We start from the raw sequence: 18,613 nt of genomic DNA on the forward strand, positions 1-18,613 counted from the left end.
AGAGAACTCTTTGTTTTATTTGGGACAGACCTACAGGTTTACAGTGTAGGCAAAAATAATTTGGAGTTCCTGCAATTGAGACGGAGGGTGGGGCGACAGAGGCAAGCAGGGAAGGGGGAGGTCTCCTTCAGAATCTCCCAGATCTGTAACCCCCCACCCTCCAAAACACGCGCACACAACGCACACACTGCGCGGTGAGAAGTTTTTCTGGGAGGTCACAGACGCAGCCTGCAGGGAGTTAGAATTCGCTGCTCTGAAATATATTAATTGAATTTGCCAGCCACTTCACCTCACATGCTATTCACAAAATACAGAACATCTCTGCGTTGTTGACTTTAAAAAAATATATATATATATCATTTCTGCAAAATATTAGGTTGCAGGCTTGTGCAAACGTTTTCTTCGCGATTTTTTCCGATTGTTCCAAGACAATACAGAAAACGGTCGGAGTTCCGACGTTTTCTCCAGGCAGGAATAGGCACATTTGGACTAAACTAAAATGCTTCGAGATTTGCAAGTTTACTGAAACGGATAAACAACTAAATGCTGTTGTATTCGAACAGAAAGTCTTCGTTTTAAAACTTGTTGGAAGGTAGAAAGAGAGACCGCAACATACTCCGCAGTCAACGTCCATTACGCGTGGCTTCGCCGCGCCACTCTATTTGAACTCGGAAAAATACCGATGTTTTTTCGGGAGTTGTAACTTGAAGGCATCGAAGGAATCGGACATTTAATTCCTATCCTACCTCCTCGATGGTAGTTGCACGAGGATCGGAAACGCAGGTGAGACACCAATGCAATCCAATAAATATCAAGACTGTAGTCACACAATGTTGCATGCAGCTTGCATTCTGTGGTCTGTAAACATTGGTACATTATTTTTCAGAATCATTGCTCTTTTGATAAAAACAATGCTACGTTTAAATTAAGTAGGTGTAGGGTACCTAGTCAAGCATGTTCATATAGATTTTAAATGCATAGCCTATATAAGAAAAATAGCCTATGGAACTTAGGAGCCCCTGCATGTGGTAGCCTATTGAATAACTATGTAACTGCAATAACCAGGGGTTTGTTTGGAATGAGTTGGATATCCGAGGGTTTCCTCTTGATTTATCAGTTAAACGGACGAACCCTTCACGAACTACAATGCTTCAAATGACTTACAACCATTAATCCACGTATCCTATGGCATGCACCCTTTATAGCCGTATAATGTCTTATAAAGGGCTTATGAAGGCGCCATTAATAATGTATAAGATATACACAAAGGTCACCACATTTACAAACCAGAGGGTAGAGTCCAGTTCGCAAGACTTGACCAGCGTCTCTCTCTGAAGAACACAGCACAAGCAGTCAGTCACAGGTTACACTGCTAACGCGGGGACATTGTGTCCGGCAGACGTGGCTGTAAATGTGTCGGTGTGCGGTAAATGACGCTCGTGTCACGTCTGATGAGACCTGGCTGATGCGTGCAATCTTTGTTGACTCACCGCGCTTGACCGGTGACTCACTCGCGGAACCAACGGGCACCGGCTGACGAATAGAATGGAATTGAATTAGTTCTATTGCCACATGATCCGTTGGCATTGAAAAAGTTATTGGACCCGTTTCCTGGACAGAGATTAAAGCTAGTCCTCGACTAAAAATCACTTTCAATCGAGATCCTCCGTCAGAGCATTGTTAGGCCAGGACGAAGCTTAATCTCTGTCTGGGAAACCGGACCATTATGTTCAGAGGACAACTTTGGATGTTCATATCTGCACATATAGGGTGATGATAATGATAATCATGGTATGAGAGTTCAGTTTCAAGTGTATTTGCATAATGAATACATTGGAAATCTTACTCAACGGGGTAACAGTGGGAGACGGTGAATGTGTGTGTTAGACCTCCTGACTCATTTGTGAATGGAGCGAATTTGTAATTGCTGTTCTATATCAGATGCCTCATTCAGGGAGGAGCAAGAGACAGATGGGTGAAGAGTAGAGAGAGAGAAAAAAAGAATTTTATATATATATATATATATATATATATATATATATATATATATATATATATATATATATATATATATATATGAGTGGAGAGGTAAATAGAAGTGTATGGTAAGAGTGAGCTGTTATCCAGTGCCACTCTCAACATGTCCTCTTCTCTGTCTCCAGACATTATAATGGAATTCAACAATATGTTGAACATTTTAGTCATTTAGCAGACGTTCTTATCCAGAGTGATTTCAGTATTGAGTCCATACATTTTCAGACTTGTCCCCCTTGGGAATAACCTAGCGCTGCAAGTGCCATGCTCTACCAACTGAGCTACACGGGACTAACTTAGCAAGGATTCAACTAAATGTTTGAACGTTTATTAATTCGTCCAAGTTTATTATAAGACATGAACAGAATGCATGAGGGATTCGTATTTATTGCAACATTCTGAAGAGGCAACCAGAATCCCCGTCTATATACAGACCCTTCAGAAAATACCCCTTGACTTTTTCACATTTTCTCACAGCCTTATTCTACAATTGTTTAAATTCTATTTTTCCTCATCAATACCCTATAATGACAAAACAAAAAAGTTTGTTGAAATTTTAGCAAAAAACAGATACCTTACTTACATAAGCATTCAGACTTTTTGCTATGAGAATTAACATTGAGCTCAGGTGCATCCTGTTTCCTTGATGTTTCTGCAACTTGATTGGAGTCCACCTGTGGTAAATTCAATTGATTCGACATGATCTGGAAAGACATACACCTGTCCATATAAGGCCCCACAGTTGACAGTGCATGTCAGAGCAAAAACCAACCCATGAGGCTGAAGGAGTTGTCCATAGAGCTCTGAGACAGGATTGTGTCGAGGCACAGATCTGGGAAATGGTACCAAAACATTTCTGCAGCATTGAAGGTCCCAAAAACTGTGGCCTCCATTATTCTTAAATGGAAGATGTTTGGAGCCACCAAGACTCTTCCTAGAGCTGGCCGCCCGGCCAAACTGAGCAATCAGGGGAGACGTGCCTTGGTCAGCGAGGTGACCAAGAACCCGATGGTCACTCTGACAGAGCTTCAGAGTTCCTCTGTGGAGATGTTAGAACCTTCCAGAAGGACAACTATCACTTCAGCACTCCACCAATCAGGACTTTATGGTAGAGTGGCCAGGCGGAAGCCACTCCTCAGTAAAAGGCATCCCGCTTTAAGTTTTCTAAAGAGTACCTAAAGACTCTCAGACCATGAGAAACAAGATTCACTGCTCTGATAAAACCAAGATTGAACTCTTTGGCCTGAATGCCAATCATCATGTCTGGAGGAAACCTGGCACCATCCCTATGGTGAAGCATGGTGGCAGCATCATGCTGTGGTGATGTTTTTCAGCAGCAGGGAGTGGGAGACTTGTCATGATCAAGGGAAAGATGAACGGAGAAATGTACAGAGGTCCTTGATGAAAACCTGCTCCAGAGCGCTCAGGACCTCTTGCTCACCTCGCTGACCAAAGCACTGGGGGGGCGAACGTACACCTTCCAACACAATGACCCTAAGCACACAGCCAAGACAACGCAGGAGTGGCTTCAGGGCAAATCTCTGAATGTCCTTGAGTGGCCCAGCCAGAGCCCAGACTTGAACCTGATTGAACATCTCTGGAGAGTCCTGAAAATAGCTGTGCAGTGATGCTCCCCATCCAACCTGACAGAGCTTGAGAGGATCTGCAGAGAAAAATGGGAGAAACTCCCTAAATATAGGTGTGCCAAGCTTGTAGAGTCATACCCAAGAAGACTTGAGGCTGTAATCGCTGCCGAAGGTGCTTCAACAAAGTACTGAGTAAAGGGTCTGACTACTTATGTAAACGTAATATTTCAGCTTTAAATTTGTTATACATTTGCACAAATTTCTAAAAACCTATTTTTGCTTTGATATTATGGGATATTGTGTGTAGATTGGTGGGGGAAAACATTTAGAATAATGCGGAAACAACAAAATGTGGAAAAAGTCAAGGTTTCTGAATACTTTCCAAATGCACTGTAGGCTACATTAAGCTACATAATAAACTTTCCAGTGACACTGACTCACCCAATGATGAAGATGATTCATAGGCCACTCACCAGTAATGCCCGATGCGCTCGTGCCAATATCTCAAGTGCTGTTTGCTCAGAATCGCTGAAAGTTGCTGAGAAAAAAATAGTTTGCTTCTACAGACAGATTAGTTCACTCTTTTCAGCATTAAGCATTTGCTTTCCAAATTGGAGGCCTGTGTTTTTTTCTCACAATTGTTTTTATACATTTGTGAAAGGCAAACTGACAGCTGCAAACAACCATAGATATATGATCCATAGATGGGCAGTTCCCATTCAAGTCAGGACTGGCAGCCATTGTTAGTGTACTAATGAGTTTAACAGTTAGAGTGCCAGGGTTAGAGGTTCCAAAATCCTTCTATGGAATATATATTTGGCTCACGTGCTGTCCAAATTGCTGCCTTCCCAGCTGTAAGTGCGTGTGATAAAACTAAGCCTACAGCTATTTGGTAGAAGCTATTTAAAACAAATTATATTTAACCTTCATTTAATTAGCAAAAGTCCTCCTGCGGGGACGGGGGCCTGGGATTAAAAATTAAAAACAAATACAATATACATATAGGACAAAACACACATCACAACAAGAGAGACAACACTACATAAAGAGAGACCTAAAGATGACAACATAGCAAGGCAGCAACACATGAAAACACAGCATGGTACCAACACAACATAATAACAACATGGTAGCAACACAACATGGTAGCAGCACAAAACATGGTACAAACATTATTGGGCACAGACAACAGCACAAAGGGCAAGAAGGTAGAGGCACACAAAGCTGCCACAACTGTCAGTAAGAGTGTAAATGTGGTGTTATTTATTTTTTTCACCTTTATTTAACCGGGTAAGCCAGTTGAGATCAAGTTCTCATTTACAACTGCGACCTGGCCAAGATAATGCAAGACAGAGTTACACATGGGATAAACAAACGTATTGTCACTAACACAATAGAAAAATCTATATACAGTGTGTACAATTGTAGTAAGATTAGGGCGGTAAGGCAATAAATAGGCCATAGTGGCAAATTAATTACAATTTAGCATTAAAATTGGAGTCATAGATGTGCAAGCAGAGATACTGGGGTGCAAAAGAGCAAAAAATAATATGGGGATGAGGTAGTTGGGTGGGCTATTTACAGATGGGTTGTGTACAGGTGCAGAGATCGGTAAGCTGCTCTGACAGCTGATGCTTATAGTTAGTGAGGGAGATATGTCTCCAGCTTCAGTGACTTTTGCAATTCATTCCAGTAATTTGCAACAGAGAACTGTAAGGAAAGGCGGCCAAAGGAAGTGTTGGCTTTGGGGATGACCAGTGAAATATACCTGCTGGAGCGTGTGCTACAGGTGGGTGTTGCTATGGTGACCAGTGAGCTAAGATAAGGTCCTTTACCTAGCAAAGACTTATAGATGACCTGGAGCCAGTGGGATTGGCGATGGATACGTAGCAAGGGCCAGCCAACGAGAGCATACAGGTCACAGTGGTGGGTAGTATATGGGGCTTTAGTGACAAAACGGATGGCACTGTGATAGACTACATCCAATTTGCTGAGTAGAGTGTTGGAGGCTATTTTTTATATAACATCGCCGAAGTCAAGAATCGGTAGGATAGTCAGTTTTACGAGGGTATGTTTGGCAGCATGAGTGAAGGAGGCTTTGTTGCGAAATAGAAAGACTATTCTAGATATAATTTTGGATTGGAGTTGCTTAATGTGAGTCTGGAAGGAGAGTTTACAGTCTAACCAGACACCTAGGTATTTGTAGTTGTTCACATATTCTAAGTCAGAACCGTCCAGAGTAGTGATGCTAGTTGGGCGGGTGGGTGCAAACAGAGATCGGTTGAAGAGCATGCATTTATGTGCAGTTGGAGGCCACGGAAGGAGTGTTGTATGGCTTTGAATCTCGTTTGGAGGTTTGTTAACAGTGTCCAAAGAAGGGCTAGATGTATACAGAATGGTGTCATCTCTCTGATCCACCTCTACGCAATCACCAGCAGCAAGAGCGACATCATTGATGTATACAGAGAAAAGTGTCGGCCCGAGAATTGAACACTGTGGCACCCCCATAGAGACTGCTAGAGAGAGGTCCAGAAAACAGGCCCTCAGATTTGACAGTAATTGGTGAACCAGGCGAGTCAGTAATTTGAGAAACCAAGGCTATTGAGTCTGCCAATAAGAATACGGTGATTGACAGAGTCGAAGGCCTTGGCCAGGTCAATGAAGACGGCTGCACAGTACTGTCTTTTATCGGTGGCGGTTATGATATCGTTTAGGACCAATGACCAGCTCAGAAGCTCAAGTTGCTTCGTGGGGAGCAGAGCTGTTGGCCGGGGTAGGGGTAGCCAGGTGGAAAGTATGGACGGCCGTAGAAAAATGCTTCTTGAAATTATCGTGGATTTATCGGTGTTGACAGTGTTTCCTAGTCTCAGTGCAGTGGGAAGCTGGAAGGAGGTGCTCTTATTCTCCATGGACTTTACAGTGTCCCAAAACATTTTGGAATTAGTGCTACAGGATGCAACTTTCTGTTTGAAAAGCTAGTCTTTGCTTTCCTAACTGACTGTGTATATTGGTTCCTGACTTCCCTGAAAAGTTGCATATCGCGAGGGCTATTCGATGCTAATGCAGTACTCCACAGGATGTTTTTTGTGCTGGTCAAGGGCAGTCAAGTCAGGAGTGAACCAGGGGCTATATGTGCTCTTAGTTCTACATTTTTTGAACGGGGCTTGCTTATTTAAGATGGTGAGGAAAGCACTTTTAAAGAACAACCAGGCATCCTCTACTGACGGGGTGAGGTCAATATCCTTCCTGGATAACCCGGCCCAGGAGTCTTTGAATCTTTGAATGAAGAGATTGAGATAAAACTGTCCAGTTTGAGTGTTTGTTGCAGTTCGTTCCAGTTGCTAGCTGCAGCGAACTGAAAAGAGGAGCGACCCAGTGACATGTTTGCTTTGGGGACCATGAACCTTTCTGGCGCAGGCATTAGCTACCCACCTCGACAACATCCGGTGAAATTGCAGAGCGCCAAATTCAAAATACAGAAATAGCCATAATAAACATAAAATACAAGTGTTATACATCGGCTTAAATATTAACTTCTTGTTAACTTCTTTGGGACTGGGGGGGCGGTATGGAGTAGCTTGGATGAATAAGGTGCCCAGAGTAAACTGCCTGCTACTCAGGCCCAGTTGCTAATATATGCATATGATTAGTAGATTTGGATAGAAAATAGTCTGAAGTTTCTGAAACTGTTTGAATGATGTCTGTGAGTATAACAGAACTCATATGGCAGGCAAAACCCTGTGAAAAAAATCAAACCAGGAAGTTGGAAATCTGAGGTTTGTAGTTTTTCAAGTCATTGCCTATCGAATATACAGTGTCTATGGGGCATATTGCACTTCCCTAGGCTTCCACTAGATGTCAACAGTCTTTAGAACATTGTTTGAGGCTTCTACTGTGAAGGAGCGGGGAATGAGAGCTGATTGAGTCAGGGGTCTGGCAGAGTGCCATGAGCTGATCATGCACGCTCACGTGAGCGTTAGCTGAGTTCCTTCGCATTTCTACAGGCAAAGGAATTCTCCGGTTGAAAAATAATTGAAGATTTATGATAAAAACATCCTAAAGATTGATTCTATACTTCGTTTGACATGTTTCTACGAACTGTAATATGACTTTCCGTCTGAACTTTCGACCTGGACGTGCCCGTGCCTCGGGAATTTGGATTGTGTACTAAACGCACAAACAAAAAGGAGGTGTTTGGACATAAATGATGGACTTAATCGAACAAATCAAACATTTATTGGGGAACTGGGATTCCTGGGAGTGCATTCTGATGAAGATCATCAAAGGTAAGTGAATATTTATAATGCTATTTCTGACTTCAACATACATGTATTGTGTAACATGAAGTCCTATGAGTGTCAGCTGATGAAGGTCATCAAAGGTTAGTGATTCATTTTAGCTCTATTTCTGCTTTTTGTGACTCTCTTTGGCTGGAAAAATGTCTGTTTTCTCTGTGACTATCGTTTGGTGTGCTTTCGTCGTAAAGCCTTTTTGAAATCGGACACGGTGGCTGGCTTTACAACAAGTTTATCTTTAAAATGGTGTAAAATACTTGTATGTTTGAGGAACTTCAATTATGGGATTTCTGTTTTTTTGTATTTGGCGCCCTGCAATTTCACTGGCTGTTGGCGAGGTGGGACGCTATCGTCCCACATATCCCAGAGAGGTTAATCCAGCCGCTTTGTCAGATTTCAAAAAGGCTTTACAGGTGAAAGCATACCATGCGATTATCTGTGGACTGCGCCCCACTTACAAAAGCATACAAACATTTTCCAACCAAGTAAAGGAATTACAAAAGTCAGAAATAGCGATTAAAATTAATCACTTACCTTTGAAGATCTTCATATGGTTGCAGTCACAAGAGTCTCAGCTACACAATAATTGTTTGTTTTGCTCAAAGTCCCTCTTTATATCCCAAAAACTCAGTTTTGTTGGTGCGTTTTGTTCAGTAATCCACTGGCTCAAAGAGTGTCAAAACATTCAGAGGAATACATCCTAATAGTACCGGTAAAGTTCGTCTAAACATGTCAAACAATGTTTATAATTAATCTTCGGGATGTCAATTGTCTAAATAATCGATAATATTTCAACCAGACAATAGCGTATTCCATAGAAAGAAAAAACTAAAAAAAGCGCGCACTCGATCACGCGCGCAAACCAGCACTCCATGATTCTACAGTCCACTGAGAGAAAGGTCTCATTCTTCTTCATTTTTCAGAAAACAAGCCTGAAACAATGTCTAAAGACTGTTGACAACTAGTGGAAGCCATAGGAACTGCATTCTGGGTCCTAACCATTAGATACTCTACAGGCATTCAATTGAAATTACCCACATAAAAAAAAATCACACTTCCTGGATTGATTTTTCCACTGCCATGTCAGTTCTGATATACTCACAGACATTATGTTAACAGTTTTGGAAACTTGGGAGTATTTTCTATCAAAATCTACCAATTATATGCATATCCTAGCTTCTGGGCCTGAGTAACAGGCTGTTTACTTTGGGCATGCTTCTCATCCAGACGTCAAAGTACTGCCCCCAAGCCATAAGAAGTTTTTAACAGAATGTGACTGGCAGAATAGGTGTTGAATGTAGAGGATGAGGGCTGCAGTGGATATCCCAGATAGGGGGGAGTGAGGCCTAAGAGGGTTTTATAAATAAGCATCAACCAGTGGGTCTTGCGACGGGTATACAGAGATGACCAGTTTACAGAGGAGTATAGAGTGCAGTGATGTGTCCTATAAGGAGCATTGGTGGGAAATTTGATGGCTGAATGGTAAAGGACATCTAGCCGCTCGAGAGCACCGTTACCTCCAGATCTATACATTTTGTCTCCGTAATCTAACATGGGTAGGATGGTCATCTGAATCAGGGTTAGTTTGGCAGCTGGGGTGAAAGAGGAGCGATTATGATAGAGGAAACCAAGCCTAGATTTAACTTTAGCCTGCAGCTTTGATATGTGCTGAGAGAAGGACAGTGTGCCATCTAGCCATACTCCCAAGTACTTGTATGAGGTGACTACCTCAAGCTCTAAACCCTCAACTGTGGGAAGAGGGGCATTCTTCTTACCGAACCACATGGCCTTTGTTTTGGAGGTGTTCAGAACAAGGTTAGGGGTAGAGAAAGATTGTTGGACACTAAGAAAACTTTGTTGTAGCGCATTTAACACAAAATCCGGGGAGGCGCCCAGCTGAGTATAAGACCGTATCATCTGCATATAAATGGATGAGAGAGCTTTATACTGCCTACTTCCCACTGCTATGCTACCACGCTACACCATGCTACCACCACGCTACAAAAACACCTGCCTCTTGCGAGGTACACTGGAACTAAAGAGTAACTACACACTAAACATCGACATAAAGTGGTCTCTTGATGTGGTTTAAACATTGTTGTGGACTTAAAACATAAAATTGATTTATTTTTTATTTTTCTAATAATAATAATAAAGTTTAATTTTGAGAGCGAAAACCTGAAGAAAAAAACAAACAACCTGGAAAAACTAAACGGAGAAAACAGAATTTGGGGAAAATAAAACAGATTTGATAATGGTAGCATATCCTTAGTCATGGCTCCCCTTTACACACCGCCATCTGTTTTCCAGTCTGCTGGTGGCGTGGGCCTCTACCGAGAAATGGTGTGTTACTTTGACATAGTTACTATGACAGCGTTACGTTGACTGGTGGAACAGGCCGGATCTGAGGCAAAATGTGGTGTGTAGGTGAGGGCTTCCGGAATGGGAAATCTGGAGAGGTCACATCTGCTAGAAAGAGAGGGAGAATAAAAATATATTCTTACGAGAACTAGACTGTATCTAAGTAAAGGGATGAGAGGGGAAAGAGAGTGGGGGGTGGGTTAGGGGTGAGGAGGAGATGAAGAACAGATGAGGGAAAGAGGGGGGTGTATGGGGGAGGAAGCAGGAAGGAAGATATTAGACCGAATGTGTGTGTGTGGGGAAGGCATGGGAGATAGATGGGAGTGGGGAGAAGTTTCCAATAGGTAATAGGTAGAGGCCCTCTCCTCGATAGAGCTCTAGTGTGATGCTCTATTCCTGGCCTAGCGACTATACACCACCCTGGGTGTGTGTGTAGCTACTCTCAGACCATCAATTTAGAATCATATCAAACCTCCGGAGTCATTGTAACAGTCCATCGCTAAGCTATACACAGTACCAACATGCTGAGCCAATGGTGTTTAGTTCAACAGCATCTGCAGAATAATTATCACTGCTCTTAAAGTTATTTTTTACTTGTGTTTATTGCCGTTGTCTTCCCTACTCTAGTTGAAAGCAAGTCCCTTCGTATAAGAGTTTCTGTTAAATTGCTGAAATGTTCCTTTCGAATTTAAAGAAGCCACACAGCATGGCTAGAGCAGGGAGAAACCACTCTTATTTTTGTTCTAATTGTGTCTCTGGTGATTTTGTGGTGGTGGTGGTGGTGTGATAACTACGACAGTGAGGTTTACAGAGCTGGGTGTGTTAGCTGTTAACTAGCTTTTAGCTTCTATGGCTAATCAACCCTCCTGCTGAAGCGCTAAGGTGGGGATTTGCATGTTTTTACTCCTACCATGCTCTGGGGTAGTGTTGGAGCAAAAGCCTGCATACTCAGAATGTTCTAGATCTCTCTCTCTTACTCCCTCACTCTGTCTCAGCTTGGGTGTCTCTGTGCTGGGCTCTCCTGTCAGCTAGCCAGCAGTATGATGGAGACGCTACACCATAAAACTCATAAATCTGCAAACAGACTCATTCGTTTAAGAGAGTCTTTAATGTTTGTGTGGGGTTGAGTTATGGGCGGCATTAATGAAGGGCATTAATGATGTCTTCATAAACCTCCCGCTCTACTCTTCACCGTTACATACCTCCCTCTCTGGGTCACCATTCTCTCTCTCTCTCACTCTCACACACACTGGCTGCCAGCTCCGAAGGACAGATCTCATTATGGAGTCGGACCCTCAGTAACGTCCACACACGCATCTTTCCTCACTGCCATCTACAGTAATGTCCAGGTCTAGTGTATCGTCAGGTTGTTCTGCCATAAAGCACAGAGGTTATGTGTTACAGAGTATTTTTTTTACAGCTCTCCTTTTTGTTGTTGTCTCTCACGGTGTGTGTTTGTGGGTTGGAACGGTCTCATCACACCTAAACACAAGATCCATCTTCCCAATGAGACTTTAACACTGTGACACTGACCGGCAGGCTGGAAGCAAATGGTGTTCTGTTCCCTGGCCAGGAGATGTTTTGGATATGGGGTTATGCTGCGTTCACGTGCTAGTCGGAACTAGGAAACTGACATTTCTGACTTGCTGATTTGTTGAACGCGGCACGTGTATAACTTTAACCAGTTAGCTAGTCGGACATTTAAGAGTTTCCAAGTTCCGACTAGCACATGTACAGCGACAAAGGGGTTAAGGCCAGGACACTGTATGCAGTCGGAGCCGGCAGAGTGTTGCAGTGTCGTTTTACGTCACAAAATGGGTAGCTCCTTGTTGTGCGCACAAACCTACTACGAACAAGTGCGCCACATGAAATTGGCAACACAACGTATACAATTGATGGGCAGTATTGAGAAAGCTTTGCAGTGGAAGTCCCGCCCCTGTGTCGACTTCACATGCATTCTGGTATTTATAAACATGGAAGTAATGGACATGCTGCTACACTGCTATTCTACTTGCATGTTTGCTTTGATTTCGACATTCCTTATGCAAAATTAAATCTCCGCCCAATTTTGAGGATCGTCTGTCCGAGGAGGTGCGGTTGTATACGGACCATAACGCAAAGTCAACAGCTGGGGGGAGATGGCACAACATTTAAAAAATGTTTCTTTATTTAACTTGGCAAGTCGGTTAAGAACAAATTCTTATTTACAATGACAGCCTACCCCGACCAAACCCGGACGACGCTGGGCTAGTTGTGCGAACACCCTATGGAACTACCAATCACAGCCAGATGTGATACAGCCTGGATTCGAACTAGGGACTGTAGTGACACCTCTTGCACTGAGATACAGTGCCTTAAAATGCTGCGCCACTCGGGAGCATCGACATGGAGACAGATTCGGGACCCGGTATGTTCACAGTCTGATAAAGGAGGAAGAGACCAGGAATGGGACTGCGCCGATTGTCCAACAACTGGGTTGGCTTCCTGTTTATGTAAAACATTGTCTGACAGACACCAATATACCAGATACAATATGTACGGTTGTGTTTGTGCGTGTTTGTGACCTAAAACAAGTTGTGTGCTCAAGACATTTGTAAAGATGTTGGCGTTTGACATGTTTTTTTCCCTTCTAATTCACAAGTTATGTTGGTAGGTCATTTACTGGGGGTATGTTGCGCGTTTTATCATTCACGTGTTAAGGTGTAGGTTAACTTACTGGTGGTTTACCTTTGTGGATCTTGTCTTATTCCCCCATGTATTATGCACAATATTCCCACGTCTTATTTGCACCTTGTGTTTTACATTGTGCTATTTTCCCCTTGTTACATTTTGTTACTGTAACCCATAATGACAAAGTGACAATGCGTTTTTAGAAATGTTTGCGTATTTATTGAAAATGAAATGCAGTATCTCATTTCCGTAAGTATTCCCACCCCTGAGTCAATATAAGTCGGAATCCTCTTTGGCAGCGATTACAGCTGTGAGTCTCTCTGGGTAAGTCTCTTAAGAGCTTTGCACACCAGAAAAACTCCCCAGTTGTTAACAATTACAAGCATACCCATAACATGATGCAACCACAACTAGGCTTGAAAATATGGATAGTGGTACTCAGTAATGTGTTGTGTTGGATTTGCCCCAAACATAACACTTTGTATTCAGGACATAAAGTTAATTGCTTTGCCATTTTTTCCCCCATTATTAATTTAGAGCCTTGTTGCAAACAGGATGCATGTTTTGGAATATTTGTATTCCGTACAGGCTTCGTTCTTTTCCCTCCATCAATTAGGTTTGTATTGTGGAGTAACTACAATGTTGTTGATTCTTCCTTAGAGTTTAATGGCTGTTGTAGGAGAAAACTAACTATTTTAATGTCACCATTGGTTTCCTTCATCTCCAGCAACTGAGTTAGGAAGGAGGCCTGTAATCTTTGTAGTGACTGGGTGTACTGATACACCATCCAAAGTGTAATTAATAACTTAGACGAGGTAGTCATTCAGAAATCACGTTGAACACTATTATTGCAGTCCATGCAACTTATTATAAGACTTGTTAAGCACAGTGTTACTCCTGAACTAAATTATTTAGGCTTGCCATAACAGGGGGGTTGAATATTTACTCAAGACATTTCAGATTTGGATTTTTAATTAGTTTGTCAAAGTTTCTAAAAACGTAATTCCACGTTGACATTATAGGGGTATTGTTTGTAGGCCAGTGACACTTATATATATATATAAAAATCAGGCTGTAACACAACAAAATGTGGAAAAAGTAAAGTGGTTTAAATAGTTTCTGAAGGCACCGTAGATGGGACGACAGACGGGGGTGTGTCCTTAATGTCTACAGCTAGACAGACACTCTCACCCATAGCAGGAACATCCTCGTTGAAAGGCCACGACACGTAACAGAAGGTTTTCATGGCCATGTAGATTAGGCTATTGTTTACATCTGGACAGACATTCTCACAAGTGTACCAAAACAGGAAAGTCCCATTTAAAAGGTTTACGTAACAGAAGGTTATATATGGCCATGTAGATGAGATTAATGTCTTGAGGGGGGCCTGTCCTTAATGTCAGACAGTACATGTTACAGAATCATGCTAAGCCACGTCGTCTGTACTAGCCTTAGGAAAAATATACGACAAAAACAACGTGAGAATGAAGTGTCTGACTTTTATGGATGTCTTTATTGTGAAATGTAAATAGATAGGAAACAAAGTTTCTCTCGTAATTAGTGTACGAATACTATAACTGTAGGCCCATTTTTCAGACTAGAGCCATTGATAACACTAAATAGGTTTTTGGCTGCCTCGTCGAAAAAATATGACAAACAAAACGAGGTCCCGTGTGGCTCAGTCGGTATACTATGGCGTTTGCAACGCAAGGTTTGGGGGTTTGATTCCCATGGGGACCAGTATGAAAATGTATGCACTCATTACTGTAAGTCACTCTGGATAAGTGTCTGCTAAAGTGAGAGAAAAAATATGTAGTCTTCATTGTGAATAGCAAAACCAGTGAAAACCAAGATATTTACAAAAAGTGTGAGGCTCACAAGTTCTTTTGAGTGGGGATCCTACTATGACAAAGTCATCACCCAGAGGAAAATAACATGTATGCATATGTTTACCAAACAACACTCCAACATTTACCATAGGGTGCCATGAATGATAGCAGCATCCTGGAAAGACACCAGACCAGTTCGTGTGAGGAAGTAGTCCTTGAGGTTGCAAGTCTATAGCAACTCTAGTTGCTCTGTCCTCCAACATTTTTCTTGCGTCCAAGAAGCCGGTGTCCTCTGGTACCACCCGTCTCCACTCTCCTGGACACAGGTCGTCATCAAACAGGGTGGATGTACTGTGTTGATTAATCAGTGTTGTCAATGTTTGTGGTGTGTAGGTAGTTGTGTAGGGTCACACAGGCCTTTCCAATGGTCTCAGCTTTCTCTGGGGCAACCTCAAAGGCTCCTCTCAGGATCCTCCATATCACAGTAAGGATGGCATTGCACCGACAGGAATAAACATCTCTCCGGTAAGAAGAAGGGCGGGGGTGTATGTTTCATGATTAATTACTCATGGTGTAATTGTAACACCGTACAGGAATTCACAAGTCCTTTTGTTCACCTGACCGAGAATTCCTCACAATCAAATGCCGGCTGTAATATTTCCCAAGAAAACAATCCTCGGTTATCGTCACAGCTGTGTATATAAGCGGATACCAAGATGACCATCAAGGAACTTCACTGGATTTGATGCAAACTGGAGAAACCATATATCCTGATTTTAACAAAGCTAATTTGAGAACAAGGCTACCTGCGAGGACAGAGGCTGGGAGACAAGAAGCAAGTACAGGGACTGAACATTTAATAAATGACATGAAACAAACAGGGACAGCGTCTGGACAGGGGAAACATAACAACAATAACATGGGGAACACACAGATAAAGGGGAGGCAATCAAATAAAGATGGGGTTCAGGTGAGTCCAATGATGCGCTGCTGCGTGTGATGGTGACCAGTGATGAAGCTCAGATGCGCATAACAATGGTGAAGGCAGTCTGGCATCCTCAAGTACCAGAGAGGGAGAGTGGGAGCAGGCCTGACACTACCTACAGTGAGGGAAAACAGTATTTGATCCCCTGCTGATTTTGTACGTTTGCCCACTGACAAAGAAATGATCCGTCTATAATTTTAATGGTAGGTTTATTTGAACAGTGAAAGACAGAATAACAACAAAAAAATCCAGAAAAATGCATGTCAAAAATGTTATAAATTGATTGGCATTTTAATGGGGGAAATAAGTATTTGACCCCTCTGCAAAACATGACTTAGTACTTGGTGGCAAAACCCTTGTTGGCAATCAGAGGTCAGACGTTTCTTGTAGTTTGCCACCAGGTTTGCACACATCTCAGGAGGGATTTTGTCCCACTCCTCTTTGCAGATCTTCTCCAAGTCATTAAGGTTTCGAGGCTGACGTTTGGCAACTCGAACCTTCAGCTCCCTCCACAGATTTTCTATGGGATTATGGTCTGGAGACTGGCTATGCCACTCCAGGACCTTAATGTGCTTCTTCTTGAGCCACTCCTTTGTTGCCTTGGCCGTGTGTTTTGGGTCATTGTCATGCTGGAATACCCATCCAAGACTCATTTTCAATGTCCTGGCTGAGGGAAGGAGGTTCTCACCCAAGATGTGACGGTACATGGCCCCGTCCATTGTCCCTTTGATGCGGTGAAATGGTCCTGTCCCCTTAGCAGAAAAACACCCCCGAAGCATAATGTTTCCACGTCCATGTTTGACTGTGGGGATGGTGTTCATGGGGTCATAGGCAGCATTCCTCCTCCTCCAAACACAGCGAGTTGAGTTGATGCCAAAGAGCTCCATTTTGGTCTCATCTGACCACAACACTTTCACCCAGTTGTCCTCTGAGTCCTTCAGATGTTCATTGGCAAACTTCAGACGGGCATGTATATGTGCTTTCTTGAGCAGGGGGACATTGCGGGCACTGCAGGATTTCAGTCCTTCACGGAGTAGTATGTTACCAATTGTTTTCTTGGTGACTATGGTCCCAGCTGCCTTGAGATCATTGGCAAGATCCTCCCGTGTAGTTCTGATTCCTCACCGTTCTCATGATCATTGCAACTCCATGAGGTGAGATCTGTCAAGGAGCCCCAGGCCGAGGGAAATTGACAGTTCTTTTGTATTTCTTCCATTTGTGAATAATCGCACCAACTGTTGTCACCTTCTCACCAAGCTGCTTGGCGATGGTCTTATAGCCCATTCCAGCCTTGTGTAGGTCTACAATCTTGTTCCTGACATCCTTGGAGAGCTCTTTGGTCTTGGCCATGGTGGAGAATTTGGAATCTGATTGATTGCTTCTGTGGAAAGGTGTCTTTTATACAGGTAATAAACTGAGATTAGGAGCACTCCCTTTAAGTGTGCTCCTAATCTCAAACTCGTTACCTGTATAAAAGACACCTGGGAGCCAGAAATCTTTCTGATTGAGAGGGGGTCAAATACTTATTTCCCTCATTTAAAATGCAAATCAATTTATTACATTTTTGACACACGTTTTTCTAGATTTTTTTGTTGTTGATATACTGTCTCTCACTGTTCAAATAAACCTACCATTAAAATTATAGACTGATCATTTCTTTGTCAGTGGGCAAACGTACAAAATCAGCAGGGCATCAAATACTTTTTCCCCTCACTGTAAATTCCATCAGCATATCGATTGCAGTACACGAGCAAGTAACACGCTCGACCATTGCTACTCTAACTTCCCCGATGCATACAAGGCCCTCCCCCGCTTTCCTTTTGGCAAATCTGACCATGACTCCCATCTTGTTGCTCCCCTCCTATAGGCAGAAACTAAAACAGGAAGCGCCTGTGCTTAGGTCTATCCAATGCTGGTCTGACCAATCGGATTCCACACTTCAAGATATGTTCTGGGTAGCCTCAGATAATAACAATGACATATACGCTGACTCGGTGAGCGAGTTTATACGGAAGTGTATAGGAGATGTTGTACCCACTGTGACTATTAAAACCTTCCCTAACCAGAAACCGTGGATTGATGGCAGCATTCGCACAAAACTGAAAGCATGTACCACCACATTTAATTATGGCAAGGCGACTGGAAATATGGCAGTATACAAACAGTGTAGTTATTCCCTCCGTAAGGCAATTAAACACGCAAAATGTCAGTATAGAGTAGAGGTCGACCAATTCTGATTTTTCAACGCCGATACCGATTATTGGAGGACCAAAAAAGCCGATACCGATTTAATTGGCCGATTATTATTTTATTTTTTATTTGTAATAATGACAATTACAACAATACTGAACAAACACTTATTTTAACTTAATATAATACATCAATAAAATAAATTTAGCCTCAAGTAAATAATGAAACATGTTCAATTTGGTTTAAATCATGCAAAAACAAAGTGTTCTTAACTGACTTAACTAGTTAAATAAAGGTATAAAAAAATTAATCGGCACATCAGCGCCCAAAAATACAGATTTCCGATTGTTATGAAAACTTCTAGTTGTTATGAAGACCTCTAGTATAGAGACTAAGTGGAGTCGCAATTCAACGGCTCAAAAACGAGACGTATGTGGCAGGGTCTACAGACAATCACAAATTACAAAAAGAAAACCAGCCTCGTCGCGGACATTGACGTCTTGCTTCCAGACCAATTAAGTGCCACCGATGCGGCCCACTACCAAAGACTGTGGGCTCTCCTTCTCCGTGGCCGATGTGAGTAAAATATTTAAACGTGTTAACCCTCGCAAGGCTGCCGGCCCAGATGGCAGCCCTAGCCGTGTCCTCAGAGCTTGCGCAGAC

At 42.5% G+C, this 18,613-nt stretch overlaps 1 protein-coding gene across 1 annotated transcript in view; it reads left to right on the forward strand.

Moving 5' to 3' along the window:
• Positions 1-205: 205 nt before the first annotated feature.
• fgfr1b (fibroblast growth factor receptor 1b) overlaps positions 206-18,613 on the forward strand; it is a 31,587-nt gene continuing 13,179 nt past the window's right edge. Inside the window, exon 1 of the mRNA XM_020466026.2 lies at positions 206-783. The gene's annotated coding sequence lies outside the window, so the exon portion shown is untranslated. The remainder of the gene's footprint in view (positions 784-18,613) is intronic.

The sequence above is a fragment of the Oncorhynchus kisutch genome, linkage group LG29 (assembly GCF_002021735.2).
Source record: "Oncorhynchus kisutch isolate 150728-3 linkage group LG29, Okis_V2, whole genome shotgun sequence".
NCBI classification, from domain to species: domain Eukaryota; kingdom Metazoa; phylum Chordata; class Actinopteri; order Salmoniformes; family Salmonidae; genus Oncorhynchus; species Oncorhynchus kisutch.